Raw genomic sequence first — 17,831 nt, forward strand, 5'->3', positions numbered from 1 at the left:
GGCATTGGCATAAAGCAGCCCAAGCTGTTCTGCTCACACAATAGTGGGACAGTATCCACCTTCATAAAAATAAAACGTTGCACTTGCATATAGGGCATGTTGAGTCTTGAAAGTCTTCAGAGAGTTTCATGGACACATTTTTTATTTATTTGATTGATTTCTTTGATTTATACCCTGCCTTTCTGCCAAAAAATGGCACTCAGGATGGCACTCCATGACCATTTACCAGACCCAGGATGAGGAGGCCACACAAAGCTATTATGTAAATACATCAGATGGTGTTATTTTTTGCTGTGCCAGACATCACCAAGCTAGGTATTATGCTAGCATGAGAGGCATGTTCATCAGCATAGATGTTCAGGACTGGGTTGGTGCTCAAATATTTGTGCATGTCTTCTTTTAAAATACTATGGGAATGATCCAAAGCTCATATGCAGGAGATTCCCTGTTTCTTCTACAAAGGGAAACACTCTGCATACATATCAGGATCTTGCATTTTATATGGAGAACCTTACCTATTCCTAGAAGGGAACAGGCAAGCCTCTATGGACATGTACACCCAGCTGTACATCAGAATTGATGGATTGTAGTCTTTGTTTCCGTCTTCCCCTTTCTATTTATGGCATCTTCACCTCCATGTTTTTTTAATGTAGCATACTTCCAAATGCCACCACACACACACACACTCCTGTCAAGAAAATTAGGTCAACCCTGCTAGCTTTGGAACTGAGTTTTGTACTGGTAAGCTTTGACGTATTTCCCCAAAGTGCATTCCTGACAGTAAGCAGGTCACTGAATAAAAAAAATGGACATTTTCAGAATGCAGTTGTCTCCCTACACACTGTGCTGCGAAATGCCTCTGACAGAATGGCAGCCCATGAGCGACTACTCCATCCATTTGTCCAAGCTTTGCAACTTCGGCATAACGACAGCAGAAAAGTCATAAAAAAAAAAATAAAATCAAACAACGTTCCAAGATTGTAATCAGCAGCCGTATTGTCGCTTCAGCTGGAGCTCGCATATGTCTCCACAAGATGCTGGGTCTTTTTTCACAGTCCCCTATGATGCAACTTGCAGCAGACAGTGCAATTATAGACTGAGAGCAAGAAATGCAATCATATGTTTGAGCTGCTGATTAAAAAGTGGATATTGTTTTGTTAGAAAGGCATCAGCTGCAGGGCTTCACAGAGGACATGGCTGCTTGCCTTTGAAAGGCTCTGATTCAGTGAAATGCAGAACTCTTTCTGGAACACTAACTAAAGAACCAAGGCAGAATAGATTTATCGCTGATGTAGTCTTACAGCTGGCACCATAGATATGTATGAATGACGGGACAGTAAAATGGAGTGAAAATGAGTGCTCTCGTTTTAAGGCCACATTTAAACTGAAGTCCTACTAATACCTGTCTTGATTTTTTTTAATGCAACATTCCTCAAGCATGTTGTTGAAATGTTGCAGGTACAGAAGCATACATCAGCAATACTAGGGGAAAGGATTCTTTGATTTCGGGATTGCTGGTGAGTGTATTCCATGCCCGCTCTGTTCTCACAGCATTGCCAGCCCAAGCCATTTTGCTGCCTGAAGCATAGCCCGAACATCCCCCCGCTCCTCCAAACAATCTGCTAGAGACAACACTTCGGAAGTCTTGCTGCGCCATTCAGGCACCAGTTCCTGCCTTCCTCCCTCATGGCACCGCCTCAAACAGGTTGCTTCACTCAGCTGCATGGCAGGGCCTGCCTTATCTCACAGGGGATTTGCAGTGTGGGAAATGTTGCAAACAAGTTTATTTATTTATTACATTTATATCCCACCTTTCTTTCATTGTGGAACTCAAGGACACTGCATGCAATTCCCAGGTGGTCTCCCCTCCAAGCACTGACCAGACCCAGACCTGCTTAGTTTCAGCAAGGTGGCTGCATCATGTGCCTTCAGACCATGCCCTGGAATGTCATGTAAATGGTTGCTAAGTACATGAGGATAGTGAGGCAGCAATCCTTTCTAGAGATAGTGGGACTATTCACACACTCATGTGGGGAGAGTGGTTATGGTAACTATGGAGGGGGGGGTAGTGAAACAATGACATGCTGGCCCATCAGAAGACCAGGAACCATGTGGCACCACATGGTTCCGCTACCCCCCCCAAAAAAGTTACCTTACGATCTTACCAGAGTGGTTACGGTGCATCCCGACGTCCACCACGGTGCGAATGGGCTCCTGGCAGCTGCTCCAGTGTCCAAATGGCCACTCAACCATAGAGAAAGTTGTCGTTGGCTAGAGCATCACCCACAATGGTGGACGCTCTAGCCAGCGGACTCTATGGTCATGATCTGGAAGTCCTCTGGACCTGTTTAAGCCACTGGGGAGCCTGCCTGATGACATGGTAAGCCACCCTGGGCCCCTTAACCCTTTTGCAGGTGGTGGTTACTTTACCAACCATGAGAGATGTGGTTTTCTCCCCCCCCCCAACACCCCAAGCCACCTTGGTTAGCAAAAAAACCAGCCTAACCACCATGGGTTAGCATGACATCTGAACAGGGCCAAAGTCTCATTGAACTCAGAGGAAACTTGCTTAGGATTTCACTACTTTGGGGGGGGGGGTCTAGAATTTATGAATGGGAATATTTATTATTCAGCGCATAGCCTTACTCAAGATTTCCCTCTTAAGTTTATTTTGTAAGGTTGTAAGCTTACATATTGTAATATTATCACATGTGTGGTTTGTATTTGTTCTGTTTAAGAGCTGGTCACATGGAGAGTCGTCTATTCTGAGCTAGGTCTCCTCTCCATCCTGAACTGGGAGAAGCATTTCCTGTTTCACGGGGCAGTATCCTATGCTGTCACTTAGCCTCCACTAGTTCTGTTGTGGTAGTGGAATGGACCTCTAGTGCAACAGAACTAGACGTTCTTGAAGCAACCCTGGAAATTAGCAGAAATATTCTTTTTCCAGAATGGGGAGGAGCTCCACTGACCTGTGCCAATCTGGAAATGAGATTTCTGCTCTTTCAGGAACTGCTTATTCCTTTTGTGGCAATGGTCCTTTCTGATAGCATGGGGGAGCATAGGATACTGCCCTTTGTGATTAAGGGGATAGCTTATTTTATTTATTTATTTATTTATTTATTTCATTTCTATACCACCCAATAGCCGAAGCTCTCTGGGCGGTTCACAAAAATTAAATCCAAACAACACACAATAAAACAATTTAAAATATACAGAACATTAAAACCACAATATAACAATACAACCACAATAAAACCTAGCAGCAGTGCAGGAGTTTAAAATACAGATTTAAAACAGCAAAGATAAAAATTTAGAAAGCTAAAATGCTAAAATGCCTGGGAAAATAAAAAGGTCTTCACCTGGTGCTGAAAGGAATACAATGTAGGCGCCAGGCGAACCTCACTAGGGAGCTCATTCCAGAGCCGGGGTGCCACAACAGAAAAAGCCCTCCTCCTAGTAGCCACCTGCCTCACTTCCTTTGGCAGGGGCTCATGGAGAAGGGCCGCTGATGATGATCTTAAGGTCCGGGCAGGCACATATGGGAGGAGGCGATCCTTCAGGTAACCTGGCCCCAAGCCGTTAAGGGCTTTGAATGTTAACACCAGCACTTTGAATCAGGCCCGGAAATGGACTGGCAGCCAGTGCAGCTGGAAAAGTACTGGTGTAATATGAGCTCGCAGGCCAGTCCCTGTTAACAATCTTGCTGCCCTATTTTGGACCAGCTGAAGTTTCCGGACCGTTTTCAAAGGCAGCCCCATGTATAATGCATTGCAGTAATCCAGACGAGAAGTTATCAGAGCATGGATAACTGTAGCAAGGCTATCTCTGTCCAGATAAGGGCATAGTTGGTATACCAGCCTAAGCTGATAAAAAGTGCTCCGTGCTACTGAGTTCACCTGTGCCTCAAGTGACAGTTCTGGATCCAAGAGCACCCCCAAACTACGAACCTGATCCTTTAGGGGGAGTGCAACCCCCTCCAGAACAGGTTGAATATCACCTAGCCGGGCAGACGAACCACCCACTAACAGTACCTCCGTCTTGTCAGTTTATTAGCCCTCATCCAGTCCATTACCGTGCCCAGGCACTGATTCAGAACAGTCACTGCCTCACCTGGTTTTGATGTAAAAGAGAGGTAGAGCTGGGTGTCATCTGCATATTGATGGCACCTCAGCCCACACCTCCAGATAACCTCCCCCAGCGGTTTCATGTAGATGTTAAACAGCATGGGGGATAAAATAGAGCCCTGTGGAACCCCATGGCACAATTGCCATGGCACAGAGCAGTAATCCCCCAGCACCACCTTCTGGAATCGGCCATCCAAGTAGGAGCGGAACCACTGTAGTGCAGTGCCTCCAACTCCCAACCCAGACAACCTATCCAGAAGGATACCATGGTCGATGGTATCGAAAGCTGCTGAGAGGTCCAGGAGAATCAACAGGGTTGCACTCCCCCTGTCCCTGTCCCAGCAGAGGTCATCCCACAGGGCGACCAAGGCAGTTTCCGTTCCAAAACCAGGCCTGAAGCCCGATTGAAATGGATCTAGATAATCCGTTTCATTCAACAGTGCCTGGAGCTGTCCTACAACCACCCGCTCAAGCACCTTGCCCAGGAAGGGGATGTTGGCCACTGGCCTATAATTGTTAACATTCTCTGGGTCCAGGTTAGGCTTTTTCAGGAGTGGTCTAATTACTGCCTCTTTTAAAGAGGCAGGCACCACTCCCTCTCTCAAGGAGGAATTTACAACCTCCTGGACCCAGCCAGACAACCCCTCCTTGTTTGATTTAATAAGCCATGAAGGGCAAGGGTCAAGCACACAAGTGGTCGATCGGACTTGGCCAAGCACCTTGTCCGCATCCTCAGGCCTCAGTAACTGAAACTCATCCAATAAAACTGGACCAGATGGTGCTCTGAACGCCTCTACCAATGGAACTGCATTAATGGTGGTGTCCAATTCATGACGAATCTGAGCGACTTTATCCTCAAAGTGCTGTGCAAACTCGTTACAGCGTGCTACCGAGGGTTCCACCGTCTCTCTCCCTGGCCCAGAATGTAACAGGCCGCGAACCACTCGGAAAAGCTCCGCTGGACGACACTGAGAAGATGCAATGCTGGTGGAAAAGAACTGTCTCTTTGCCACCCTCACCGCCACAGAGTAGGCTCGACAGTGGGCTCTTACCTGTGTTCGGTCAGACTCAGCACGAGTTTTCCTCCACCTGCGTTCTAGCCGTCTCCCCTCTTGCTTCATTGCCCTCAGCTCAGGTGTATACCAAGGAGCTGGCCGGGCTCTGCTCAGAGGGAGAGGGCGCTTGGGCACGATCGTGTCAACCGCCCGAGTAATCTCTGCATTCCACAGAGTGACCTGGGCTTCGACAGGAGCACCAGCCATACCAGCAGGAAAATCCCCCAGAGCCCTCTGGAATCCATCGGAATCCATTAATCTCCCAGGGCGGACCATTTTAATAGGTCCCCCACCCTTGCAGAGGGGAAAGGCTGCCAGGAGTCTAAACCTCAGCAGGAAGTGATCTGACCATGACAAAGGGACAGATGTTAATTCCTCCACTTTCAGATCACCATCTTCCTGCCCAGTCGAGAAAACCAGATCAAGTGTGTGTCCTTTTGTATGCGTTGGGCCGATGACATGTTGGGACAGCCCCATGGTTGTCATGGCGGCCATGAAGTCCTGAGCCGCCCCAGATACAGCGGCCTCGGCATGGAAGTTGAGATCCCCCAGGACCATCATCCTAGGGGTCCTCAACACCAAGTCCGAGACCACCTCCGTCAGCTCAGGCAGGGAGTCTGATGGGCAGCGGGGTGGGCGGTACACCAACAGAATCCCCAGTCTGTCCCAGGTACCCAACACAAGGTACAAACACTCAAGATCTGCACTCGAATGAGCAGGAAGCCTGGAGAGGGAGATTGAATTCCTATAGACCATGGCAACCCCCCCTCCCCGACCCTCAAGTTGGTTTTGGTGCTGCACTGAGTACCCAGGAGGGCACAGCTGGGAGAGAGTGACCCCTCCCAGTTCCCCCACCCAGGTCTCAGTAATACATACCAGGACAGCCCCCTCATCCACAATCAGATCATGGATGAGAGAGATTTTATTTTGGACCGACCTGGCATTCAGCAGCAGCACCACCAGACCCGAGGGCAGACTGGTAAGGCTGCCAGGAGCCATCAGGTTGGGGGAAGAACCAGAAGAGGGGACAGCTGTAAGGTGTCTAGCCCCTCTTCTCCTCAGCTGGCCTGTTAATCCCCCAACGCCATACCTCCCCCTGCCCGTGACCACAGTTATGGTGGCACCTCCCCACCCCCTGAGTTGCCCAATAGTCCTCCCAGGCACATATTAAAATGTTAGGATATAAAATGCACAACAGTTTAAAAAATATAAAAGAGAAAAGAGATAAAAGAGAACAGCAGCTAAGAAGGAGCAGATAAAGTCCACGTTTGCCCCTTTCCCCTTGTCTTTAAAGCTGCTGCCCTCTGCTGCTGCTGCTATTTGCTGCTGGTATCTGTGGCTGTTGGTGTCTCTGGAGAGGCAGGTGGGTAGGTCTTCAGGTCCTACGTGACTCCAAGTGCGACGCTAAGTGTGCACTTAGCGTCACACTTGGCACGACACCAAGGCACACGCCAAGGCGCTGCCACTGGCAGCCCCGCCTTAAGTACCTGTGGGCGGGGGCAGAAGCAGGCTCAGGATCAGGATCACCCGGTGCAGCTGCTGGCTGGTCCTCCTTCCCCAGGCTCCTTCCCCTGCTCTGCTTGTGAGGAAGTCCTAGTGCCATCGATGGAAGCTATTCACAAATAAAACTCGAATGACTGCAGCCAAAAACATGATTGCAGTCCTACAGAATGCTAGTACAGCAACTATATTTACAGAGTACACTTTGTGACAAAAGCATAAAACTTGGTGTCTTTTAAGGCTACCCTATGAAGCTCAAATTCAGATCAGGAACTGTTTTTAATATTCTCAAAATTCAAAATAGTGGCCAACACTGTAAAAAGCTGGGGGTTCAGTTAAACATAGTGCAGTATCTCAGATTCTGTGAGTCTGATTTGCATTTTTCTATTGTACCAGCTTAAAGAACGCTAACCAGTCAGTAATTGAATGTGCAGCGTTACTGTAATGTAGTTGCTGCCTGAGATGGGGAGATGACTCAGCCTTTCTATACAATTACACCCAAATGTCCTCAACAAAATCGTAGAGCCGTGTCAGCTCCCTAGTATCCAGGAGAGCCGCAGACAATGAAATGGGTCAGTGACTAGTGGTGAGAGACTAGAGTACAAGTGGTCAAAGACATTGTGATGAAGTCAACCAAACACAGATATGAACCCATGATAGGGCTTACTCTGTGGCAGAGATGGAGCTGAAGAGACCTTGCTTTCCCATCACTAAAGCATCTGCAGAATGCTGGCCAGCAGAACATGGGTTTTTAGGTTAGGTTATGATTGTCGCATTTTCAATTGTTTTATTGTGTTTTATTGTGCAATTTTACTGATACTCCTCATGAGTAAAGGTGTACTTGTGAGCATGTCTCTACTCATGAGTACGATATTATTTATTTTATTTCATTTCATTTCTATACCACCCAGTAGCCGAAGCTCTCTATAGGAAGCACTGATAGTTTGCAGATGTGCTCTGGGTGGGGTCTGAAGGCTCAGGTTTAAAAGTCTTCAGTTCTGAGTGCAGTGTGTTGGAACAATATCTATGCACCAGCCTTGTCAGCACCGCCCTTGCTAACCTTGTTCTTTCTGTGTTTGAACCTTGCTTACTGACCTTGCCTTTGGAACTGCTCCTGTGCCACTGTGAGCAGGACAGGTGGTGTCTCAACTCCAGGCGGTCTTGGATGTAACTGGTTATGGAGATCTGCTCCAATCTTGGTGTGTGTGTGTGTGTGTTCACCCTCATGTTTGTCTCATTTCCAAATTAACCGGTACATTTTAAATAGATATTTCTAAACATATTTTGATACATTTAGTTTGAGCAGTGAACTATGTTAGAATATAGTCAACTAAAATTACAATCTGATACATACTAATTTAGGACTAAGTCCCACAGAATTCAGTGGAACTTAATTCTGATTGAATGGTATGTTCTGATCTGCATATTAGTCTGATATCAGATATGTTTGTATGAAAAACAAGATCAAATTCCTCAAGCAATATACAGAAAATGCAAACAGGACCCATAAGAGCATTTTGATAATTACCTCCAAATAGTAACAAAATTGGCCTCCATTTGAATTTTGAGAAGGTTAAGAAGGCCTCCCTAATTTGAATTTCATAGGGTATCCTTTGTATGTACCACATTTTCTGCTTTTATCACAAAGTGCATAATTCTTATTATGGCTTGACCACTGTACTATACTATACAATACAATCCCAAACAAATGTCTATTTTCTAATATTCCTGATTTACATTTATTTTCATCCTGTACAGCCTATCAAAACAGCTATAAGAGCAATGAAGAAATAGCTTATTTATCTAGATACTAAAGATTCATATTAACCAGTAAAGTCCATGATCACTTGCTTCCTTGACAGTGTCTGAAGGCTTGCATTAGGGATGTACAAAATACTCACCTGGCTCCACACCGGGCAATCCATGGTGGGGGGGAGGCGCTCCGTCCCTCCCCCCGGAATCCTCAACGGGGGAAGGCACTCCATCCCTCCCCCCGGAATCCTGCCCGGCCGGCTCCGCTCCACGGCCATCCACAGAGCTGCCGGCTGGTAGGGATGTACGAAAGTCACCTTTCACGGATTCTGTTGATGGGGGGGGAGGCGTTCCACCCCTCCCCCCGGAATCCTCGATGGGGGGGAGGCGCTCCGTTCCTTCCCCCCGGAATCCTCCATGGCCGGCTGTGCTCCGCGGCAGCTCCGCAGAGCAGCCAGCCAGGCCCAGCCAGGCCAGAGCTGTCCACAGCCATTTCTGGCCATGGAGGGCTCTGGGGGGGGGGAACCGCATACACAAATGGTGGCGGCTACAGCCGCCGCCATTTGCGTTCCTTATTTTTGCCGTCTTAATCTACGTAAATATTTATGTAGACTAAGACGGCGAAAATAAGGGGAACGCAAATAGCGTAGCGGACGCTATTTGCGTTCCCCTTATTTTCACCGTCTTAGTCTATGTAAATATTTATGTAGACTAAAATGGCCCAAAATAAGGAATGCAAATGGCGGTGGCCATAGCCGCCATTTGTGTACACCTTTTTTTTTTTTTTTACCAAGACGTTTTAGGCTACGTAAAAACTTACATAGCCTATCACGTCTCTCTAAAAAAACAAAAACTGCAAATGGCGGCGGCGGCAGCTGGTCGGAAGACCAGCTGCCGCAGCCGCTGCCACCCGGAAGATCTGCCCCAGGTAAGTCTTGTCCTGGGGGGGATCCGCGGGGGGGCAGGGGGGTGGGAGGCCATTTCACCACAGATTTCGGGGGGCCGAATGCACTGGCATTCGGCCTCACCGAGATCTGTGGCGGAATTCTCAGCCATCCCTTCCAGCTGGCTCCAGCCACCCACAGCTGGACATCCAGCCACTGGGCAGCCCTGAAGGGACGCAAATGGCGGCTGTTGTAGCTGCTGCCATTTGCGTCCCTGTATTGAGCCGTGATAAGCTACGTAAATATTTACATAGCCTATCACGGCCGGGGGAAAAACCGCCGCCATTTGCGTACGCCAGGTTCCCCCCTCCGCCGTGATAGGCTACGTAAATACTTACGCAGCTTATCATGGCCTCCGCAGGGATGCAAATGGCGTCCCTGCGTTAGCCGTGATAGGCTATGTAAGTATTTTCATAGCTTATCACGGCTATGAAGAGGAGGAAGCGAATGGCGGCCGCAGGACAGCCGCCATTCGCAAAGCAGCACGGACGGGAGCAGGTAAGTCCTCCGTTTCGCGCGCCTTTTGTGGGGTGGGGGCGGCGGGGACTTCATCCCGCACACCTTTCGTGGGTTGGGGGGTGGGGGCTTCGTTCCACAACGGATTTCGGGGGGATCCGTTGCGGAATTCTCTGACATTCCTACTTACAGTGCATGGAATTACTATTGTTCTCCTTCAAAATTCCCTTACTAGGTCTGACCTTAAATTAACATAAATTGTAAGGTCGATGGGGGAAGGCCTGTCAGTGCAATCTTATGCAAATTGATTTACAAGAGCATTGGCTATTGAGTAGTAAAGAAATGCAATAAATAACTAAATAAATTCCATTGAGTCCTACTGAGTTCAATGGAAATTACTCCCTAGTAAGCGCATAAAAGATTCTGGCCTGTGCCATTTCTGTGTTCCATTCAGTGTGTAGCATTAAAACACATGTGAAATAAATAGTAATTTAAATGTATTGGCATTTTTTATTAGTTAGATTTACATTTTAACATTTTAGAAACATGAAGTGTCTGAAGGAAAGGAAAGGGGTCATCTGGAAAGGAATATAAATTGTTACCTATCACTGATTTCACTCCTTGGCCCCAAATGTCTTGGATGACGCAATAGCAATGGTTTTATACTGAGCTTTTCCAGGGCAATATGGCAGAATGTAGCACTGTTTTTATTCTTCCAAGCAAACTATCTGAGATATCATTTCAAACAGAACTGATGCAAATTCCCTGCTGGGGAATATATATCCCAGTTCCTGTCAGGAACAAGGAAATATGCACAGGACTGGCAACCTCCTGTGGAGAGATGACAATTGCTAAGAGAAGGAAGCATTTGACTCCAAATGCCTTTGACTCCAAGCATTTCTGGCTGAGAGATGAGATCTGAAATATTTCCACATTTGAGGGTTTCAAGGGTTTTTCGATGACCCTGGCTAACTATATGCCTCATGAATTCAAACATATATACATATATTGTTGTTCCATAAGCTATAATTCATGTGCTTGCTACAGAGTAAAGTTATAGCTGCACAGGTACTTTGACACTGTTTACAGTAACTTCTTTGTTTATTTCATCTCTTCCATGGGCTTCTGTGGAACTATGCTCTTCTCTTTCCTTCCTTATCCCTCCAATTGCTCCCCAGTTCTTTTGGTGACTTTTCCTGAAATCCCCCATTAGGATCATACTGGGTTTTATCTCCTTTTCTCATTCTCCAGACTCCTCTCTTTCTGTGATCTTGTTTGTTCTGCTATGATCTCCATGCTGATGGATTTCACATCTGCATTTCCACCTTTGGCATCTATTCAGCTCATATTTCTGTCTCACCAACATCTTCTCCTGGATATCCTGCCAAGGTCACACATTTAATGGCCCTATTCAGATGTGCATTGGGGAAGGGTGGTTAGGCTAACCATGGTGCATGGTGGTTACCAATAACCACTGCGAGTACTACTGCCACATGTGCAGGTAACCATGTACTGCAGTTGGTAAGACTTTTGTTGTTCAGTCGTTAAGTCGTGTCCGACGCTTCGTGACCCCATGGACTATAGCACACCAGGCCTTCCTGTCCTGCGCTGTCTCCCGGAGTGTGCTCAAGTTCATATTCATTGCATCGGTGATGCTATCTAGCCATCTCATCCTCTGCCGTCCCCTTCTCCTTTTGCCTTCAATCTTTCCCAGCATCAGGGTCTTTTCCAGTGACTTTTCTCTTCGCATTAGGTGGCCAAAATATTTGAGCTTCAGCTTCAGTATCTGTCCTTCCAATGAGCACTCAGAGTTGATTTCCTTTAGGATGGACTGATTTGACCTCCTTGCAGTTCAAGGGACTTGTAAGAGTCTTCTCCAGCACCACAGTTCGAAGGCATCAATTCTTCGGCTCTCAGCCTTCCTTACAGTCCAGCTCTCACAGCCATACATTACTACTGGGAAAACCATAGCTTTGATTAGACGGACCTTTGTTGGCAAGGTGATGTCTCTGCTTCTTACTATGCTGTCTAGGTTTGCCATAGCTTTCCTCCCAAGGTGCAAGTGTCTTTTAATTTCATGGCTACAGTCACCGTCTGCGGTGATCTTGGAGCCCAAGAAAATAAAATTTGTCACTGCTTCCATTTCTTCCCCTTCTATATGCCAGGAAGTGATGGGGCCAGATGCCATGACCTGAGTTTTTTTAATGTTGAGTTTCAAACCAGCTTTTGCACTCTCCTCTTTCAACCTCAACAAGAGGCTCTTTAGATCCTCTTCACTTTCTGCCATTAGGGTGGTATCATCTGCGTATCTGAGGTTGTTGATAATTCTCCCAGCAATCTTAATTCCAACCTGTGATTCATCCAGCCCGGCGTTTCTCATGATATACTGTGCTTATAAGTTAAGTTATAAGCAGGGCGACAATATGCAGCCTTGTCGTACTCCTTTCTCAATTTTGAACCAATCGGTTCTTCCATGTCTGGTTCTTACTGTTGCTTCTTGACCCTCGTACAGGTTTCTCAGGAGACAGGTAAGGTGGTCTGGTACTCCCATCTCTTTCAGAATTTGCCACAGTTTGTTGTGATCCACACAATCAAAGGCTGTAGCATAGTCAATGAAGCAGAAATAGATTTTTTCTGGAATTCTCTTGCTTTCTCCATGATCCAGCGAATGTTGACGATTTGATCTCTAGTTCCTCTGCCTCTTCAAAACCCAGCTTGTACTTCTGGTAGTTTTCGGTTCACATACTGCTGAAGCCTAGCTTGTAGGATTTTGAGCATCACCTTGCTGGCATGTGAAATGAGTGCAATTGTGTGGTAGTTTGAACACTCTTTGGCATTGCCCTTCTTTGGAATTGGAATATCAACTGACCTTTCCAGTCTTGTGGCCTCTGTTGAGTGTTCCAAATTTGGTGGCATATTGAGTGCAGCACTTTAACAGCATCATCTTTTAGGATTTTAAATAGCTCAGCTGGAAGACTGTCATCTCCACTAGCTTTGTTGTTCGTAATGCTTCCTAAGGCCCACTTAACTTCACTCTCGAGGATGTTCAGTGACCACACTATCATGGCTATCAGGGACATTCAGACCTTTCCTGTATAGTTCTTCTGGGTATTCTTTCCACCTCTTCTTAATCTCAGCTGCTTTTGTTAGGTCCCTGCCTTCTTTGTCCTTTATCATGCCCGTCTTTGCACAAAATGGTTCCCTTGAGATCTCCAATTTTCTTGAAAAGATCTCTAGTCTTTCCCATTCTATTGTCTTCCTCCATTTCTTTGCATTGTTCATTTAAGAAGGCCTTCTTGTCTCTCCTTGCTATTCTCTGGAAATCTGCATTCAGTTGGATATATCTTCCCCTTTCTCCCTTGCTTTTCGCTTCCCTTCTTTCCTCAGCTACTTGTAAAGCAAGTCATCAGACAGCCACTTTGCTTTCTTGCATTTCTTTTTCATTGGGATGGATTGAGTTGCTGCCTCCTGAACAATATTACGGACCTCCGTCTATAGTTCCTCAGGCACTCTGTCTATCAGGTCTAATCCCTGAAATCTATTCCTCACCTCCACTGCATATTCATAAGGGATATGATTTAGGTCATACCTGAATGGTTTAGTGGTTTTCCCTACGTTCTTCAATTTCAGCTGAAATTTTGCAAGAAGCAGCTCATGATCTGAACCACAGTCAGCTCCAGGTCTTGTTTTTACTGACTGTATAGAGCTTCTCCATCTTTGGCTGCAAAGTACATAATGAATCTGATTTCGATAGTGACCATCTGGTGATGTCCATGTGTAGAGTCACCTCTTGTGCTGTTGGAAAAGCGTGTTTGCTATGATCAGCGTATTCTCTTGGCAAAACTCTATTAGCCTTTGTCCTGCTTCATTTTGTACACCAAGGCCATGCTTGCCTGTTATCCCGGTGATTTCTTGACTTCCTACTTTAGCATTCCAATCCCCTATGATGAAGAGGACATCTTTTTTTGGTGTTAGCTCTAGAAGGTGTTGTAGGTCTTCATAGAACCGATCAACCTCAGCTTCTTCGGCATCAGTGGTTGGGGCATAGACTTGAATAACTGTGATGTTGAATGGTTTGCCTTGGATTCGTACTGAGATCATTCTATCATTTTTGAGATTGTACCCCAGTACTGCTTTTCCCACCCTTTTGTTGACTATGAGTGCTACTCCATTTCTTCTAAGGGATTCTTGCCCACAGTAGTAGATATAATGGTCACCTGAATTAAATTTGCCCATGCTTGTCCATTTTAGTTTGCTGATTCCCAAGATGTCGATGTTCAATCTTGCCATCTCATGTTTGACCACCTCCAGCTTACCTTGATTCATTGATCTGACATTCCAGGTTCCTAAACAATGTTGTTCTTTATAGCATCGGATTTTCTTTTCACCACCAGACACATCCACAGCTGAGTGTCCTTTCGGCTTTGGCCCAACCGCTTCACTCTTCCTGGCGCTACTTGGAAATACCCTCTGCTCTTCCCCAGTAGTATATTGGACACCTTCCGACCTGAGGGGCTCATCTTCCAGCGTCATATCTTTTAGCCTTGTGATACGTTCCATGGGGTTTTCTTGTCAAGAATACTGGAGTGGGTTGCCATTTCTTTCTCCAGTGGACCACATTTTGTCAGAACTCTCTGCCATGGCCTGTCCATCTTGGGTGGCCCTGCACGGCATAGCTTATGGCTTCACTGAGTTACGCAAGCCCCTTCACCACAACAAGGTGGTGAAGGGGTTGGTAAGACTAACCATTCTGTAATCACCCTCCTTCCCACAGGAACCCACAGTCCTCTGGATGAGTGGTCATTCATCCCAGCGGCCTTTGTGCTGTTGGCATTTTGGTGCTTGGTACTGCTAGCCATTTTGGTGCTCAGTGGCTACTCCTTCTTTGACTGATCTTGCCACGGAGTTCTGTGGCAGCTGTCAATTAATCATGGAGGCTGTTCAGACATCACACTAAGCCATGGTAGAGCCCATTAACCAACTTGCAGCAAGTGATTAGTGAACATGGTTAGTCTGTGGTTAATAAACCACCATGGTTGGGACAGACGCCTGTCACACTAAGCCAATATGGTTAGCTCAAAACTCCTAACCATCATGGCTTAGTGTGATGTCTGAATAGGGCCAATATGGCTAAGGAAAGAGTGGTTAATCTTTCCCTATGCATCCTTATCCCAACTAGGGATGTACAAGAATTTCATTTCACTTCATTAAGCATCAGAACTTGTTCACAACCCTGAATGCAAAAGTAAATGGCAACCCATTTCTTGGCCAAAGTTCTCATATTCTCCAGTTTGTGATCATGTTCGAACAATGCATTTGCTAGAAAAAATGTGCACCTTATGTGCATTTTGGAAAACACACACACCATATGTTCAGGCTTTTATCTATGAGGTAAAAGTACGCATTTGGGTGAATGCTTTAAAAATGTGCACTCAAATGTACACTTTTCCCATTTGAAAAAAAGAAAAAAAAAACACCTTGCATCTGGGAATGGGAATTAGGACAACTGAGCTTTGATGTGGAAACTGGAGAAGCTCAGCAAGACTGAACTGAGCTGATACTTCCATCGCTATTCCTAACCAAGTCTTGATACACAGGGTGTCTCTACATGAGTGATTTATTTCATGTTGGAGATTGGCCATTCATGGAAGTTTGTGGGTCCTTTACAAGACATTGTCAACCTCCAGGTTGTCTCCCGTGCTTCCCCCCATTTAGCCTGCTTTCAAAAAGATTGGAGATAAGCTGGAATAATAAAAATTATTATTACCAGTGTGTAATGCTGGTATAGCATTATAATTCAGCCACTTGATGGCAGTGTTTCACTGAAAATATAAAAGTCCCCATTAGGGTGATGAGAAAGGGCATTTTTAATTCCATATCACCTGTTCATCGTCTAAAGGAGGCATTCTAATCGTGCCATGGAAACAGAAGCAGAAAGCCCCAGTAAGGCTGTGGGATTTTTCCATAATGTAGAGAAGCCCATAGTACCCAAGGGTTGTCAAGCTATTTTGCTACCTGAGACAGAAAATCACACAAGCACTTCCCCTCTCTGGTAGTAAAATATGATAATAAATAACAGGTAACAACAGTCTACCCTTTATGACATGCCAAATCAGCTGCCTGGGGATACTGCCTTAATCTGCTTAATGGAAGGGCTATCCCTGCTTGGTAGCTATGGAACAATAGTGAAAATATCTTAATTTGCATATTGTTGTGGACTGCAATCCTGATGTTGGTCACTGAGCATTACTGATGGTGGTTGCTTTGTATCTCTTGATTGTCTGCTGTCTACCTGATCATCTGCTTCTTCTGCTTCCCCTCCTCCTCCTCCTCTGGCTGTTATCCTTTTGCTATGCTATGCTAGGCCAATGGCTGAAACAAATGAACTTAACTGAATTGAACTTAAGATGGCTGTTCATTGCACTGCACACTCTGTAATAGCCTGACCATACAGTGGTTCCTAAGAGAGACTATCATGGACATATTTTAATGAAGAGAAAGAAATTTGCCATTAGGCCTGCATTAGCAACACATTTGTGAACTGATAGTCCTCAAGAGAGAGTAGAAAAATACAGAACTGCAAGAATTAATGTTAAAATAATTGTAATTTTATACCTGAACAGAGATAAACAGGTTCCACATTAGATACTGTTATCTCATTCTTAGAAAGTGATGGATAGCTTTGTAATTTTTCTCTCCAAACTAGCCAGCTATGAGGAGATAATTTCTTTGAAAAGCATTAGGCACTGGGGAAAAAAAAAAAACCCTGATTGAATTGGCTACATTAATTCTCTAATTTAGTAAAATTAAGAGGTAGCTGAGGCAGGTTGTCTTTTTATGCTGTTCATGCATTTGTCTGCCTAATGGATAGTTGAACATTTCTCTCTAATGCTCCTGCTTTGGTGTAAGCAAATAATATTTAGAGGTATGAAAGGGATATTGCTCAGATATAGCTTCCTGTTGATTCTGGACAAAGATTGGGAATATTAGAGAAACAATAATACATTTCTGACTGTTTTCTCTGATCCTTGCTCTAGGTAGAATGCACCCCATTCTCTGCAGTGCCTGTATTTCTAGAGGTCACCTATCATTGTATGTATGGATAGTGTAAAGTCTGCTCCATCCGTATTTTGCGGATTATTAGGCGCTTTTTGTCTGGTGTCTGTTCACAGATAGATTTGAATTTCTTTCCGTCATGCAGAAAAATATGCAAATGATTCCGTAAGAGGGTTTGCAACAATTTTACATAATTTAGCTTAGTACATAACACTTAGCGTATTGTCCTCCATTCCATTCAACTTTTCCCCATGTATATTTACCAGTCTCAGCAAAAACGTGCATATTTTCCTACGAATAAATGCAGTTGCAATCAAAAATATTCCACCCCCATTGCAAATCAGGTTTATTGTCAAAATTTACAGACTTTCAGCTGTTTGGAATGAACAAATCAAATAAAAGCAATTGAAATAGCTCAACACAATGAATGGTTCAAGTGGTTTCCCCAAATTCAACTGAAAATGCAACTTATAATGACTTCTCCAGTCTCAAAATTATTCAACCCCTTCATGGCAAGCATCTTTAGTATTTAGTAAAGCACCCTTTTGCTGTTATGACCTGCTGCAAATGAGATGCATAGCCAGACACCAGCTTCTGGCAGCGTTCCTGAGGAGTCTTAGCCCATTCCTCATGAGCAATGGTCTCCAGTTCAGTAATATTCTTGGGTTTGCATGCTGCAACCACCTTCTTCAAATCCCACCAGAGATTTTCTATGGGGTTCAAGTAAGGAGACTGTGATGGCCACTGTAGAACCTTCCAGGACTTCTTCTGCAACCAAGCCTTGGTGGAGTTTGAGGTATGCTTGGGATCATTGTCCTGTTGGAAGGTCCACTGACACCCAAGCTTCAGCTTCCTCACAGACGGCATGACGTTTTCTCCTAGGATTTCCTGATACGTCAATGAATCTATCTTGCCTTCCACATGCTGCAGGTTTCCAGTGCCAG

This window comes from Heloderma suspectum, chromosome 2 (assembly GCF_057233095.1).
Source record: "Heloderma suspectum isolate Gila_16-S chromosome 2, 16-S_ref, whole genome shotgun sequence".
Taxonomy (NCBI): Eukaryota; Metazoa; Chordata; class Lepidosauria; order Squamata; family Helodermatidae; genus Heloderma; species Heloderma suspectum.